The 17,707-nt window shown below is 46.4% G+C and overlaps 1 protein-coding gene across 1 annotated transcript in view; it reads right to left on the bottom strand.

Annotated features, from left to right (window-relative positions):
- The window catches only part of LOC147113360 (VPS10 domain-containing receptor SorCS1-like), a 1,462,440-nt gene that overhangs the window by 977,964 nt on the left and 466,769 nt on the right, over nt 1-17,707 (bottom strand). The window lies entirely within an intron of this gene.

Raw genomic sequence — 17,707 nt, 5'->3', positions numbered from 1 at the left:
ACACTGGGGCAACCCAGTGTCTCCTTATCGTTTTAATTACGAAACAAAGAAAGACTTGCATTTATATAGCGCCTTTCACACACTCAGGACATCCCAAAGCACTTCACAGCCAATGAAGTACTTTTTGAAGTGGTCGTCACTGTTGTAATGTAGGAAACGCCACAGCCAATTTGCACACAGCAAGCTCCCACAAACAGCAATGTGATGATGACCAGATCATCTGGTTTTTTTAAGTGATGTTGATTGAGGGATAAATATAATTAAGAGGCCTCCGAGGCGAAATGAGTTTGGATAGTTCCTAACACACCCTGAAGACACCTGAAATACATCCAACCCCATAGTGGGTCAAGCAATTTTTCCAGAGCATCCTGGCGGCCTTCTGAAACAGCCGGTAGGCCCTTTGCATATGTTAATGAGGGGCCCAAGGCCTGTTTTAGGGCCCCTTCCTGAAATTGGGCTGCCCTGAGCGGAACAGGCACTGGGTTTGGATTGTCCAGAGAGACACCGGATGCAGACAGTATTGGCAAAATCGAGAGGGAGTTGGATGGATGTTTAACAGAGAAGAAGGGATTGAGGAGCATGACAAGTATCGTGTTGTACGTCTCTTTTCAAATGTTGGGGACTGGTCAGATGGCCCACCATCTGTTCCAGTCCTGAACATTCATTTGTAAGATGGCATCTGTCCAGTTTTGGAATGGACAGCTCAGATTTTAATACAAAAGCAAAATACTGCGGATGCTGGAAATCTGAAATAAAAACAGAAAATGCTGGAAATACTCAGCAGGTCAGGCAGCATCTGTGGTGAGGGGAACAGAGTTAACGTTTCGGGTTGATGACCCTTCGTCGGTTGGATGTCCAGAAATTTCTAAAATCCCTGCAACCTTCTAAAATGCAAACTGAACACCAGAGCCTCGAAATTAAATTGCACAGCACCCATTTTATTTTTGGTCAGAAACAGGCGCTGGAGGGTCCAATATGGCGTGTGGCGTGCGCATGTTCAGTCTACGCCGAAGGTGTGCCGCATGTCATATTGCTAAGGGCGCCTCGTACAATCATAGAATCATACAGCACAGAAGGAAGCCATTCGGCCCATCGTGCCAGTACCGACTCGATGAAGGAGCTGTCCATTAGTCCCGCACCCCGCTTCTTCCCCACAGCCCTACAAGTTTTACCTTTTCAATTCCCCTTTTGAAAGTTACTATTGAACCTGCTTCCACCACCCTTTCAAGCAGGGAGCTCCAGATCATAACAACTCGCTGCGCAAAACAATTTCTCCTCATTTTCTCCCGGTTTTGTTTTGGCAATTATCATAAATCTGCGTCCTCTGGTTACTGACCCTCCTGCTAGTGGAAACAGTTTCTCCCTATATCAAAACCCTTCATAATTTTGAACACCTCTGTAGTCAGGCTAGGTCCAATTTCTGGGCCCAGAAGTCGCACTTTTAAAACAGAGGCCTGTTTCTGTCCTCTTTGAGGTGCAGTCATTCATTATCGTCAGAACAGCAAGCATCAGAACTCAAACCATTGTCCCACTCTGCTACTGTGAGCAGATCAATGCCCAACTCCTGTGCTTCCTAACCCTCAAGTAAAAGATTTGCAAAACCACTACCCCGTGTCAGCTGTGACTCAGTGGGTAGCACTCTGTAGGTGGGAGGGGCTAGGAGTGAGCAGGCGCTGCTGGGTGCTTGACTGCTGCAGGGAGTTGGAGTGAGTTTGTAAAAAGTTGGTGGTGGGTTTTTTTCAGGTTTTAGGGCCTTTTTGGTCCTTAAACAGCAAACAGATGGCTGCTGAGGGGCCTGGAGCTCAGAGGACAATGTTCCCAGGCTGAAATTAATCAGGGGAGAAAAGGTTAAGGGAAGGGAGAAAAAAAGGCCCAACTATTTGGGCCGTGAGCCCAGGAGGTTTGGAAAAGAAAACACGGTGGTGGTTCAGTGTGAGGATAAGGAGACACAAGCTTGAGTCATAGAGTCATACAGCACAGAAAGAGGCCCTTCGGCCCATCGTGTCTGTGCCGGCCATCAAGCCCTATCTATTCTAATTCCATTTTCCAGCATTTGGTCCGTAGCCTTGTATGCTATGGCATTTCAAATGCTCATCTAAATGCTTCTTGAATGTTGTGAGGGTTCCTGCCTCTACCACCCTTTCAGGCAGTGAGTTCCAGATTCCAACCACCCTCTGGGTGAAATTTTTTTTCCTCAAATCCCCTCTAAACCTCCTGCCCCTTACCTTGAAACTATGGCCCCTGGTTATTGACCCCTCTACTAAGGGGAAAAGTTCCTTTCTAACTACACTATCTATGCCCCTCATAATTTTGTACACCTTAATCAGGTCCCCCCTCAGCCTTCTCTGCTCTAAGGAAAACAACCCAGCCTGTCCAGTCTCTCTTCATAGCTGAAGCACTCCAGCCCAGGTAACATCCTGGTGAATCTCCTCTGCACCCTCTCCAATGCAATCACATCCTTCCTATAGTGTGGTGACCAGAACTGCACACAGTATTCCAGCTGTGGCCTAACTAGCGTTTTGTACAGCTCCATCATAACCTCCCTGCTCTTATATTCTATGCCTTGGCTAATGAAGGCAAGTATCCCATATGCCTTTTTAACCACCTTATCTACCTGTCCTGCTGCCTTCAGGGATCTATGTACATGCACACCAAAGTCCCTCTGATCCTCTGTCCTTCCTAGGGTCCTACCATTCATTGTATATTCCTTTGCCTTGTTAGTCCTCCCAAAATGCATCACCTCACACTTTTCAGGGTTAAATTCCATTTGCCACTGTTCTGCCCATCTGACCAGCCCGTCTATATCGTCCTGTAGCCTGAGGCTTCCCTCCTCGCTATTTACCACTCCACCAATTTTCGTGTCATCTGCGAACTTACTGATCATACCTCCTACATTCATATCTAAAATCATTAATGTACACTACAAACAGCAAGGGACCCAGCACCGATCCCTGTGGTACACCACTGGACACAGACTTCCAGTCACAAAAACAACCTTCGACCATCACCCTCTGCCTCCTGCCATTAAGCAAAATTTGGATCCAATGTGCCAAATTGCCCTGGATCCCATGGGCTCTTACCTTCTTGACCAGTATCCCATGCGAGATAGTCAAAAGCCTTACTGAAATCCATGTAGACTACATCAACTGCACTACCCTCATCCACACACCTAGTCACCCTCTCAAAAATTCAATCAAATTGGTTAGACATGGTCTCCCCCTGACAAAGCCATGCTGACTATCCTTGATTAATCCTTGCCTCTCCAAGTGGAGACTAATTCTTTCCCTCAGAATTTTTTCCAATAATTTCCCTACCACTGATGTTAGGCTCACTGGCCTGTAATTCCCTTGAATAATGGTACTATGTTAGCTGTCCTCCAGTCCTCTGGCACCTCCCCTGTGGCCAGAGAGGTTCTGAAAATTTGTGTCAGAGCCCCTGCAATCACCTCCCTTGCCTCACACAGCAGCCTAGGATACATCTCGTCTTTTAAGCCTGCTAAAACCGCTAGTACCTCCTCCCTCTCAATGCTAATTTGCTCAAGTATATCACAATCCCCCTGCCTGATTTCTATGCCTGCATCGTCCTTCTCCATAGTGAACATAGATGCAAAATATTCATTTAAAACCTCACCTACATCTTCCGGCTCTACACACAGATTGCCACTTTGGTCCCTAATGGGCCCTACTCTTTCCCTAGTTATCCTCTTGCCCATAATATACTTATAAAACACCTTGGGATTTTCCTTTATTTTGCCTGCCAGTGTTTTTTCATGCCCCCTCTTCACTCTCCTAATTTCTTTTTTAATTACCCCCCTGTATTTTCTATACTCCTCTATGGCTTCCACTGTTTTTAGTCCTTTGTATCTGCCAAAAGCCTCCCTTTTATGCCTAATCCATCCTTGCATATCCCTTGACATCCAGAGTTCCCTGGACTTGTTGGGCCCACCCTTGACCTTTACGGGAACATGTTGGCGCTGTACTTTCTCTATTTCCTTTCTGAAAGACTCCCATTGCTCTGATGTGGATTTTCCTACAAGTAGCTGATCCCAGTCCACTTTGGCCGGATCTTGCCTTATCATATTAAAACTGGCCTTCCCCCAATTTAGAACCTTTATTTCCGGTCCATCTTTGTCCTTTTCCATGACTACCTTAAATCTCACCGAATTATGGTCACTATCACCAAAATGCTCTCCTACTGACACTTCTACCACTTGCCCGGCTATATTCCCTAGAATTAGGTCCAGTACCGCCCCCTCTCTTGTAGGACTTTCTACATGCTGGCTCAAAAAGCTCTCCTGGATGCACTTTAAGAATTCCGCACCCTCGAAGCCTTTCACACTCTGGCTATCCCAGTTAATATTGGGGAAGTTGAAATCTCCTACTATTATTACCCTATTTTTTCTACACTTCTCTGAGATTTGCCTACATATCTGTTCCTCTATCTCCCCCTGACTGTTTGGGAGCCAATAGTACACTCCCAGCAAAGTGCTTGCCCCCTTTTTGTTTTTAAGTTCTACCCATATGGCCTCATTAGAGGAACCTGCTAAGATATCATCCCTCCTTACTGCAGTAATTGACTCCTTGATTAATATTGCGAAACCCCCTCCTTTTACACCCCCCTCTGGCTCGCCTGAAGATTCTCTACCCCGGAATATTGAGCTGCCAGTCCTACCCTTCCCTCAACCATGTCTCGGTGATAGCAACAATATCATACTCCCATGTGTTCATCAACACCTTCAATTCATCTAAAGCCCTCCCTCCTGCACCAACTCTTTAGCCACGCATTCATCTGCTCTATCCTCCTATTCCTATACTCACTAGCACGTGGCACCGGGAGTAATCCAGAGATTACAATCTTTGAGGTCCTGCTTTTTAATCTGCTACCTAGCTCCCTAAATTCTTGTTGCAGGACCTCATCCCTCTTTCTACCTATGTCGTTGGTACCAATGTGAACCACGACCTCTGACTGTTCGCCCTCCCCCTTCAGTGACATCCTTGACCCTGGCACCAGGGAGGCAACATACCATCCTGGAGTCACATCTGTGGCCGCAGAAACGCCTGTCTGCTCCCCTCACTATTGAGTCTCCTACCACTATTGCCCTTCCACTCTTACTCCTCCACCCTTGTGCAGCTGAGCCACCCACAGTGCCATGAACTTGGCTCTGGCTGCACTCCCCAGAGGAACCGTCACTTTCACCGTTTTCCAACACAGAAAAACGGTTGTTGAGTGAGATGCACTCTGGGGCTTTCCTGACTACCTGCCTACTCCCCTTCTTCTGACTGGTGATCACCCATTCCCTCTCTGACTGCACTTTTTTAAGCTGCAAGGTGACCACATCTAAAAACGTGCTATCCACGTAACTCTCAGCCTCGCAGATACACCGCAGTGCCTCCAGCTGACGCTTGAGCTCCGAAAACCGGATCTCAAGTTGGCCAAACCATTGGCACTTACTGCACATGATGGCAAGAAGCGTCTAGGAATTCCCACATGCTGCAGGCTGTGCAACGCATGGGACTGAGGTCCCCTGCCATACTTTTAATTTAAAAGAAATAAACTTAAAATTGAAGAAAAAAAAAGCACTCACCCACTACTCACCAATCAGCTTCTTCCCCTGTGCCGGTGTCACTTTCTGTACTGTGACGTCACTCTCGAATTCTGCCGCCGCTCCCGCTGCTGCCGCTGAGATATTATCCAGGCGGTACATGAGGACTGCGATGAGGGAAGCTGTTTTGCCTGCCGACCAAAGCCGAATGTTGGGTTTGAGGTGACGGTCAGTGGCCGAGAGGAGTTGTTAAGACTTTTACTGAGTCTGAAGGTTGGAGATCAGTTCTTGGAGGTATCTCTGCTATACTCTGAAGAGGTGGTGGTCTCATTCTTAAACCTGCTGGTTTATATTGAGGTCAAAGTGCTCATAAAAAAGTTGGTGTTGTGGGACATTAAAATTTGCTCGGCAATGAAGAGTAGATACTATCCAGGAACGCGGGTAGCAGATGGAACCCGTTATGTAAAGGTGCGGTTCCCAGAGGGGGTGAAGTCATTGCCGTATAGCATGAAATTCGAGACAATGGAAGGAGTGCAGTACTTCCGGGTACTGCATGATAACCAGGTGAAGGTTTGTTATTATTGTCTTGGACACGACCATCTTGTAAGAAGCTGTTCAGACTTGTACTGTTATAACTGCGGCGAGTCTGGACACATTGCTCGGAGCTGCAAGGAGGAGAGCTGTGAGGTATGTCACAAAGGCCCCACCCGCTGTGAGGCAGATGGAAGCCCCTTGAGTGACGAGGAGATGGGAAAAGGAGAAGGAGCAGCAGGTGTGAGTGGAGCGGTTGGAGGAGCGGAGCAGGCAGAAGACACAGCTGGTGAATGGAAGGAGAAAAGAGCGCAGGAAGAGGCAGAAAATTGCGGAGCAGAGAACAAGATGGAGATGAGGGAAAACACACCAAGTATGATGGGAAAGGACAAAGACAGCAGAGGGCAGCACGGGTCAAGGGCAGCGTCAAACCATAATACGGCTCGGCTCTCCCTAAAGAATCTGGTGTCCGCAGGGGGAGAGGAGGTGGGAGCAGGGTGTGGGGTAAGTGTAAGTACTCCAAAGAAAGACGGGGAGTCGGACATCTCAGGGAGCAGGAGGGGGCAAGACAAGGAGAGGGTGCAAGATGCAGGAGCCTTAAAGGGGCAGCAGGACAGGAGCGGGGAGACAAAGACGCCAGAAGGGAGCAAGATAGGTGCAGATGCGCCATCGTCCCAGAGAGAGAAGAAACGGGGAGCAAGGGTCAGCGGTGGAGATGAGGCCGAAGGGAGTGGCACTGTTGGAGAAACCGTGATAGCAGGAAGACTCTCTAAGGGAGATTATGTATCTGACGGGGAGCAGGGACGGGAGGTTACAAAAGAGCTGGAGAGTGAGGAGTCAGAGGGGGACAGAGACATGGAAGTGGGGGTGCGGGATGGCATCGTGTGGAAAGGGAAAGGTTAGTGAGGGGCAGAAGGAGGGAGAAGGGGTAGCTCCTCAGCCCAAACCCAATGTAAGGAAGAGGCTGAAACTGCAGGGAAGGTTCAAACAGGAGGTGAAAAAGAGCCGGAGGCTGCAGGAGAAAGCAACAGCTGCCCGAAAAGTTGGGAAGGAGCACGAGAGGAGGGAAGGGCCGGAGATTAAATGATGGGGGGATTATCAGGCACACTTACCTTATTCTGAGCCATGATTACTGATCAATTTTAAAAGTACAACAGATTAGTATATGTTATGGAAGACAAATTAAACTTCAGGTTTTGATGATAATATGTGGTGGAGGAATGACTGTGCAAAGTGGCGGAATGGATTTGTATGGTACAATGGAATGATCACGATGTTGTAAATGTTTTTATGGTTCAATAAATAATATATTTAAAAAAAGTGGGAAGCACTCTCGCCTCTGAGTCAGAAGGTTGTGGGTTCAAGTCCCACTCCAGGGACTTAAGCACAAAAATCTAGGGCTGACACTCCCAGTGCAGTACTGAGGGAGTGCTGCACTGTTGGGGGTGCCGTCTTTTGAATGAGACGTCAAACTGAGACCCTGTCTGCTCTCTCAGGAGGACGTAAAAGATCCCACGGCACTATTTCGAAGAAGAGCAGGGGAGTTCTCCCCAGTGTCCTGGGCCAATATTTTTCCCTCAATCGACGTCACTAAAACAGATTATCTGGTCATTATTACATTGCTGTTTGTGGGAGCTGGCTGTGCGCAAATTGGCTGCCAAGTTTCCCACAGTACAACAGTGACTCCACTTCAAAAAGTAATTCTTTGGTTGTGAAGCACTTTGGGACATCCGGTGGTCCTGAAAGGAGCTATAGAAATGCAAGTCTTTCCTTTTAAAATAAATTCTCGAACTGAAGAAAAGTACGAGAAAAGTCAATACTTGAAGGGAAAACCATTGTACGTGGTGTTGCTAGAGAACTCCTTCAAAGAAAGACTTGCATTTAAATATAGTGCCTCATCACATCCTTCAGAAACATCTCAAAGCACTCGACTGCAATCAATTGCATTAAAGTGTAGTGACTATTGTTATGTAGGTAAAATTAATTAAGTGTGAGCCTAGCCATAAGCTTCCGAAAATAACATTTTCTCATTAAAAGAAAACTTCACTGTTACAAAGAAAGATTTGCTCACAATATTTTCTCATTGTCGACAGGGATGGAACAGGGAGGCCCACAGGATACACCTCATGTCCTATGAATGGGCTGCCTGGAGAATTCACAAGTGAGGAAGTAATTTCTGGCCAGTGTCATGAGGAGGATATAAATCCCTCGGCTCTCTACGATGGGGTTTGTTAACGCTGCAGATTGCACCAGGGAGCGAAATTGAAGTAAGCATGGGAAGGAAATATGTTCATTTTAACTCGCTTACTGTGCAGATTGTGGTCTGCTTCCAGTGATGCTGCAGTGAATCTGTTTCTCTCACTGCCAACTGAGCTTAATCTTGGTGCCTGTTCCATGAAATATGGGTTGTCGCAGAGATGGCGATAATCACGTGTGGTGCCAGCACAAGGTTATTCCCCAGGTATTAGGTCTTTGAGAAGATGAGACCAAGGCTTAATGCCGTAGGACATCGCTGCCTCCAGAGGCAACTGTGCAATACAAATCAGGTGTGACTAGTGTCTTCAGTGGCATCAGGACCCACCTCAGGATGGGGGGTTCCAAAAGGCTTATTGGAGACCAGCAGAAAATAAGTCCTGGGCACGGTCGGTCACCAGTTCTCTAGCAGTGATGGACCGGGTGCTCAGCCCAATCCTACAGGGCAGCAATGCTCTCTTCATATTATTGGCCTATATGGACTATTCCCTGATGCTGTCATATCCTCAATCAGAAAAAACTAGTCACATAAAAACATAGAAGATAGGAGCAGGAGTAGGCCATTCGGCCCCTCGAGCCTGCTCTGCCATTTAATGAGATGATGGCTGATCATTCGAACTCAGTACCCTGTGCCTGCTTTCTCCCCATATCCCTTGATCCCTTTAGCCTTAAGAAATATATCTAACTCCTTCTTGAATATATTTAATGAATTGGCCTCAACTGCCTTCTGTGGTACCGAATTCCACAGGTTCACCACTCTCTGGCTGAAGAAATTCCTCCTCATCTCAGTCCTAAATGGCTTACCCCTTATCCTTTGACTGTGACCCCTGGTTCTGGACTCCCCGGCCATCGGGAACATCCTTCCTGCATCTAGTCTGTCTAGTCCTGTTAGAATTTTATAAGCTTCAATGAGATCCCCTCTCATTCTTCTAAACTCCAGCGAGTATAAGCCCAATCGACCCAATCTCTCCTCATAAGTCATTCCTGCCATCCCATGTATCAGTCTGGTGAATCTTCGCTGCACTCCCTCCATGACAAGAACATGTGACTTTTTAGTGACAGTCTACATCCAGATTCACTTGCATTTGAATTTGCCTGTTTTCAAATCCATTCATGGCCTCGCCCCTCCCTATCTCTGTAACCTCCTCCAGCCCCACAACCCTCTGAGATCTCTGATTTCCTTTACTCCACCATTGATGGCCGTGCCTTCAGCTGCCTAGATCCTAAGCTCTGGAATTACTTCCCTAAATCTCTCCACCTCTCGACCTCTCTCTCCTCATTTAATACACTCCTTAAAAACTACCCTTTTTGTCCTGATATCTCCTGATGTTGCTCGGTGTCAATTCTTGTCTGATTGCGCCCCTGTGAAGCACCTTGGGACATTTTAACACATTAATGGCGCTATATAAATGCAAGTTGTTGTTGTTATAAACTTATAAAAATCTAACAGGACTAGACAGACTAGATGCAGGAAGGATGTTCCTGATGGCGGGGGAGTCCAGAACCAGGGGTCACAGTCTAAAGATAAGGGGTAAGCCATTTAGGACAGAGATGAGGAGGAATTTCTTCACCCAGAGTGGTGAACCTGTGGAATTCTCTACCACAGAAGGCAGTTGAGGCCAAATCATTAAATATATTCAAGAAGGAGTTAGATATATTTCTTAAGGCTAAAGGGATCAAGGGATATGGGGAGAAAGCAGGGACAGGGTACTGAGTTTGGATGATCAGCCATGATCTCATTAAATGGCGGAGCAGGCTCGAGAGGCCGAATGGCCTACTCCTGCTCCTATCTTCTATGTTTCTATGTTTCTATATTGTTGCATCACTGTTGCTGGCAAGGCTCTGAACCTGCCCCCCAATACAAACACACTCTAAAACAATGTGTTCTTTTTGAGACCGCAACTCTGGAGTCATAGAGTCATAGAGTTTTACAGCACAGAAAGAGGCCCTTCGGCCCATCGTGTCTGCACCGCCCATCCATCCCTGTCCAGTCTAATCCCATTTTCCAGCATTTGGTCCATAGCCTTGTATGCATTGGCATTCCAAGTGCTCATCCAAATGCTTCTTGAATGTTGTGAGGGTTCCTGCCTCTACCACCCTTTTGGGCATTGAGTTCCACATTCCAACCACCCTCTGGGTGAAAAAGTTCCTCCTCAAATCCCCTCTAAATCTCCTGCCCCTTACCCTGAATCTATGCCCCCTTGTTATTGACCCCCCTACTAAGGGGAAAAGTTCCTCTTTGTCTACCCTATCTATGCCCCTCATCATTTTGTATACCTCAATCAGGTCCCCCCTCAGCCTTCTTTGCTCCAAGGAAAACAACCCCAGCCTGTTTAGTCTTTCTTCATAGCTGAGGCGCTCCATCCCAGGTAACATCCTGGTGAATCTTCTCTGCACCCTCTCCAAAGCAATCACATCCTTCCTATAGTGAGGCGACCAGAACTGCACACAGTACTCCAGCTGTGGCCTCACCAGCGTTTTGTACAGCTCCATCATAACTTCCCTGCTCTTATATTCTATGCCTCGGCTAATGAAGGCAAGTATCCCATATGCCTTTTTAACCACCTTATCTACCTGTTCCGCTGCCTTCAGGGATCTATGTACATGTACACCAAGGTCCCTCTGACCCTCTGTACTTCCTAGGGTCCTACCACTCATTGTGTATTCTCTTGCCTTATTTGTCCGTCCAAAATGCATCACCTCGCACTTTTCAGGGTTAAATTCCATTTGCCACTTTTCCGCCCATCTGACCAACCCGTTTATATCGTCCTGTAGCCTGAGGCTTTCCTCCTCGCAATTGACCACCCCACCAATTTTCGTGTCATCTGCGAACTTGCTGATCATACCTTTTACATTCTCATCCAAATCATTTATGTAGATCACAAACAACAAGGGACCCAGCACCGATCCCTGAGGTACCCCACTGGACACAGGCTTCCAGTCACAAAAGCAACCTTCGACCATCACCCTCTGCCTCCTGCCACTCAGCCAGTTTAGGATCCAACGCGCCAAGGCACCCTGGATCCCATGGGCTCTTACCTTCTTGACCAGTCTCCTATGCGGGACTTTGTCAAAGGCTTTACTGAAGTCCATGTAAACCCGTTCAAGAAGCGGTGGAAAGCTGCGATGGGGGAACTGTAGATCTCCATGGAAGTGTGAAGTAAATGGGCCAAATGGCCTCCGTCACTTTTACTTCTGCCAGCTTGGCTCAGTTGGTAGCACTCTCCCCTCTAGGTCCCCTTCAGCACATAATCTAAGCTGAGGGAGTGCACAGCCTTGTCAGAGGTGATGGGCAGGATTTTCATTGGGCCGTGGAGTCGGGATTGGAGGCGTGCGGGGGGTTAAAATCCCAAAATCAGGGGTCCCGACCCCATCCCGCACCCAAACCCGCTTCCATGCCAGTTTCAAAGGAGGCGGGTACCCGCCCCGCACTGGGTCCCACCTCCCCGAGGCGGGAAGGGATTAGTGCCAATTAACTGCCTGTTAACTGGTAGTTAACAGGCAGTTTTTAGCCTAATCCCTATTTTTAAGGTTGAAGTGTGGGATTCCTAATGGCTCCAAACCACGCCAAGTTAGAGGAGGCGGGCCGTCGGGTTGAAGGACTTGGAGGGGTCGAGATGTCGGTGTTCAGGTGAGTGATGGGTGCATGAGTGCAAAGGTAAGTGTGTTTGGTGTGTCTAAAGTGATTAAATAAGTTTTACATACCTTTTCTTACCTTTTCAGCCTTCCTTCCTTTAGGTCTCGGGAGTCCCTCATCTCACCGGCACAGAAAGCAGAATGGCCGCGAACTGTCAAAAGTGACAGCCTTCAGCTTACTGTGCAGGAGAGATTTCTAACTGAGTCTGTAGAGAATGACTCATGTTCGAAGTAAGACTGTCAGTGATTGACAGCTTCAAACAGCTGTGAAATGCTGATATTTCATCTGTCAAAAGCTCTTGACAGATGAAATTTCAGTCTCTGACGTCACCTGTTGCTGGGTGGCCCTTAATTGGCCTGCTGAGCCTGCTGGGCGGGTTCAACAAGGTCAATCAAGTTAAAATCGCATGGATTGGCCGTATCTCAATGGAGGCGGGACTACAACCCCAAAAGTTGTAGTCCCGCCCCCAACCCGACTCCTGAATGAAAATCCTGCCCGATGTCTTTCTAGATGAGACGTTAAACTGATGCCCTATCCTTTAGGCAAACGTATAAGATCCTATGCCACTAACTGAAGAGGAGGAGGGGAGTTCGGACAGTGACATTCCCCCTCAAATAACACTACCAAAAAGTCATTCATTTATTTGCTCTATATTTGCTGTGTGCACATTGGTTGCTATGTTAGCCTACATAACAACAGTGGCTACACTTCAAAAGTAATTCACTGTTAAGTGCTTTGGCATATCCTGAGAATGTTAAGATCATAAGAAATGGGAGCTGGAGTAGGCCATTTGGCCTTCGAGCCTGCTCCACCATTCAATGAGATCATGGCTGATCTTCTACCTCATCTCCACTTCCCTGCACTCTCCTCATATCCCTTGAATCCCTTAATATTCAAAAATCTACTGATCTCTGTCTTGAATATACTCAACGACTGAGCCTCCACAGCCCTCTGGGGTAGAGAATTCCAAAGATTCACCACCCTCTGTGTGAAGAAATTTCTCCTCATCTCAGTCCTAAATGGCCGATCCCTTATTCTGAGACTGTGACCCCTGGTTCGAGACTCTGCAGCCAGGGGGAAACATCCTCCCTGCATCTACCCTGTCAAGCCCTATAAGAATGTTGTATGTTTCAGCACTATATAAATGTAAGCTCTTTCTCACTCGTCTATGTCTTTGCTAGCAATATCATGATCGTATTGGTGAAGAATTTCTCCATTGATTATTTCTACTGAAATCGAAACACATTTCTGTGGTAACACCAAATTGCCCACACGCAGCAACCAGAGGGATTTTACTTCCATGAGTTAAGCTGGCACAAAAGTTGAAGTGTATTTACTAAAGTTAATGGCATCTAAACTGTGCAAAAAGGATTGGAGCAGTCCCATGAAATGCTGAAGGTAAAATAGCTGAATGTGTGAATCTCACAATGTACTGACATGGAGCACACACCCCAGCAGAGCTGTGAGAAGGTGAGAACAGCAAAAATTGTGTTCAGAAGGTGTGAACAGCTGCTTTCAGTTGCAATTACGCGTAAAGAACTCATAAATAGTTCCTGACACTTGGTGCCTATACAGGAACAATGTAGATAGGAAATAACAACAGAAAATGCTGGAAAAACTCAGCAGGCCAGGCAACCTCCGTGGAGAGAAATTAGAGCCGACGTTTCGGGTCGAAACCCTTTTTCAAAACTGGAAAGGAAATGAATCCCGTCGAAGAGAAGAGCAGAACTTCTTCAAGGTAGGCATTCCGAGAAGAGGTGTGGCAGTGAACCAAACACTAGTACGATAGCAAAATACTGCAGATGCTGGAAATCCGAAATAACAACAGAAAATGCTGGAAAAACTCAGCAGGCCAGGCAACATCCGTGGAGAGAAATTAGACTCGACGTTTCGGGTCTAACCAGGATTTTATTATAAGTTCATTCTTCTAACAGGGCAAATGTACACACAGTTTAACTGATAGAAACCTGAAACTTGTTCTTAAGTATTCACATAAACTAGAAATTCTGATAACTCAATGGCTTCTCAACTTTTTTCATTCTCACTCTTCTCCCTCACTTCTGTTTCTTTTTCTGTCCATCTGCTCTGACTTTTCACTTTCCCTTTTTCTCCTCCCCTTTCTTGCCTTAAAGGAAACATACCCTGACCACCATGCATTAGCAGAGACTCCCTTGGCAGCATCAGATCCAGACTAAGGCAGGAGCTGGCAGATTGGGAACTGGGTGGTAGATCAGGAGCATGTAGGGTGGCACCCGGTAGAGTATGAGGAGAATTGAGTGAGAGTCAGTATAAGAACATAAGAAATAGGAGCAGGAGTCGGCCATTTGGCCCCTCGAGCCTGCTCCGCCATTCAATAAGATCATGGCTGATCTTCTACCTCAACTCCACTTTCCTGCACTATCCCCATATCCCTTGATTCACTTACTATCCAAAAATCTATTGATCTCTCTCTTGAATATACTCAACGACTGAGCATCCACAGCCCTCTGGGGTAGAGAATTCCAAAGATTCACCACCCTCTAAGTGAAGAAATTTCTCCTCATTTCAGTCCTGGATGACCAAAGGTTTTAGACTGTGACCCCTGGTTCTAGACTCCCCCAGCCAGGGGAAATATCCTCCCTACATCTACGCTGCCAAGCCCTGTAAGAATTTTGTATGTTTCAATGAGATCACCTCTCATTCTTCTAAACTCTAGAGAATATAGGCCCAGTCTACTCAATCTCTCCTCATAGGACAATCTCCCCATCCCAGGAACCAGTTGCACTTCCTCGAAGGCAAGTATATCCTTCCTTAGGTAAGGAGAGCAAAACTGTACACAATACTCCAGGTGTGGTCTCACCAGGGCCCTACATAATAGTAGATCGGGAGTTGGATGGGAAACAATGGCAGATCGGGAGCTGAGCACCTCACTGTGCCTCAACTGGAGTGTGCCACACAGTTTGACAACTACTGTGAAGACAGATTGAAATAATTACTATTGGTCTCTTTTTTTTGTATTTTCTCTCCCTCTTGTATGCTATATTATATTTCATAACCATTTTCTAACATTCACTGGCAACATAAATGTGCAAAGCCACTGTCTGGATCCTGTTCTCTCGTAGTATACGCAATACCCTTCATTCAGCAAGAGCTGCAACATGTAGATATCAAAATGGAAAAGTGTTGGTCAACCTTCTTCATTGGTTTGTCAAACAGGATTACTGCTTTAATTTTGTGGAATACTCTTAATCACCTTAAATTGCTCCTACCACTACTGCCAGCAGTGGCAGCAACAACCAACACTTCACCCGAGTGTAATATCTTGGGTCAGTCTCATGGACCCCTTCCAAAAGACAGAATCAATGGCCCAAAGACAGGCATAGCTGCTTCAGTTATACGGTCCAGCATTCTATTCTTTTTAAAAAGTAAAACTGTGCTTGTACTGGTCTTCACAATGTAACGATGCTACATACCCACCATTATGCTCCACTAAAATCTTGATGAAAACATTGCCAAACACATGAAGAAAAGGCATGTCCTCGGCCTCCTACACTGTTCCAATGAAGCTCAATGTAAGCTCGAGGAACAGCACCTTACCTGTCGATTAGGCACTTTACAGCCTTCCGGACTCAACATTAGTTCAACAATTTCAGACCATAACCTTTGCCCCCATTTTTTTCACATGGCTGCTGTTGGTAATGATTCTGATATTCCCATTTACACCTCTTCTGTTTCTTTACTTGTCCCATTACCATCTTCTTTTGCCTCGCACCATCATCCCTTTTGTCTTTTAATCTCTCCTGCCTTCCATCCTATCACAGACCTTCCCTTTTGTTCTTTCCTCCCCTCCCCCTTTCGCTGCCTCTGCACTTGCTTAAAAATCTGTTACATCTCTAACTCTTTCCAGTTCTGACGAAAGGTCATCGACCTGGAACGTTGACTCTGTTTCTCGCTCCGCAGATGCTGCCTGACCCGCTGAGCATTTCCAGCATTTTCTGCTTTTATTCAAGAAAGGGCATGAGTTATGTTGAAGCACAGCACTGCATTGTAAAAAAAAAGGTCATTAGGTTATGTGTGACACGATTGAACATAAGAACATAAGAAATAGGAGCAAGAGTAGGCCATTTGGCCCCTTGAGCCTGCTCCGCCATTTAATGAGATCATGGCTGATCTGATCTTGGGCTCAGCTCCATTTCCCAGCCCGCTCCCCATAACCCATCACTTCCTTTTGGTTAAAAATCTGTCTATCTCCACCTTAAATATATTCAATGACCCAGCTCCACAGCTCTCTGGGGCAGAGAATTCCACAGATTTACGACCCTCAGAGAAGAAATGTGATGGAAGTGATGCACAGCTTGCTCCTCGTGATCAAAACCGTGATGAAGAGCCAGGCACGGGACGTTACTACTGCTTCCCCCAGTACCTTTCAAACTAGGCCCATGGTCCACCTTGGGTGTCCGTAAGGACCTAGTTTGAAAGGTACTCCGGGAGCTCTAAGGTTATGACGTTAAATCTAGATGTGTGCAAGTGCACCTTGCTTTTTTCCCCCACAGATCAGTATCTGATGTACAGTCTCTTCTGTCTCTAATACTTGATAACAAAAACATGCTTTCAGCAGTGGCAGTACTGGCTAAATTTGGGTCACATACTGCACCCGCCCCCCTCCCCCCCCCCCCATCTTTCGAATGACTTCGGACAAGGGGTCTAAAAGAGTGTGGCAACATTTGCGGAGTGTTCCGTGAGAAAGGATAGTAAAGGAAACTCTCTTTTTACCGGCACCTAAATAACCGGAAATCTCTGTTAACCGGCAAAATTCAGGAGTAGGTTCAGGTAAGTTTTACTTCATATTAGTGGCCGTTCCTGGATCTGTGGCCGTGTAACCTGGGTTCCTGCACCTGTTGCTATGCAACAGGGACGCCTGGATCTGTGGCCGGGGTCCCTCCACCTGTTGCCATGCAACAGGGACGCCTGGCTCTGTGGCCGTGTACGGGGCTCTCGTGCCGTTTACTATACCTCTCTGTAATCCGCACTTTTTGATAAACCAGCACCACGCCGGTCCCATTGGTGCCGGATAAAAAAGAGTTTCCTGTACAAAGACCGCTGCCTTACAATGTCTTCTGAAACTCTGGCGCTCCATACAGCATAGCCGCCCAGCACCTGTAAAGTAGACGCTACTCAGGGTAGGAAGTTTAGTTCAATCGCTGAAGATTTATATTTTAATTGTTTTTTTATTATCAGAGTGTAGAATTGTCTGTTAATAATGTTAGTGTACAGACACTGAACATGTTCACTTGACATACCTCTATGAATTATTTTAACAGAGGCACCAAGCAATTTATTTTATGTGGAACCACCAATCAAATATAAATTAATTTTTCATTTTTTTAAACCAAACTAGGGACAAAGAAATACAACTGTGGCGTCTTGGAGTAGAGTTTAATATTCATCAGACCCATATGTTTATATATCAATATCACCACAACCTAGTGTACTGTAAAACAAGGAAGTAGTGTGGAGTTCAAACCCTTATAGAAACACAGAAACATAGAAGATAGGAGCAGGAGTCGGCCATTCGGCCCCTCGAGCCTGCTCCGCCATTTAATGAGATCATGGCTGATCATCCAAATTCAGTACCCTGTCCCTGCTTTCTCACCATATCCCTTGATCCCTTTAGCCTTAAGAAATATATCTAATTCCTTCTTGAATATATTTAATGAATTGGCCTCAAAAGCCTTGTATGGTAGAGAATTCCACAGATTCACCAC

The sequence above is a fragment of the Somniosus microcephalus genome, chromosome 8 (genome assembly GCF_052327205.1).
Source record: "Somniosus microcephalus isolate GS21.2 chromosome 8, FLI_Smic_1.0, whole genome shotgun sequence".
In the NCBI taxonomy this organism is placed as follows: domain Eukaryota; kingdom Metazoa; phylum Chordata; class Chondrichthyes; order Squaliformes; family Somniosidae; genus Somniosus; species Somniosus microcephalus.
Note: the sequence above shows the minus strand (reverse complement) of the source record. Positions and strands in the feature narration are given on the sequence as shown.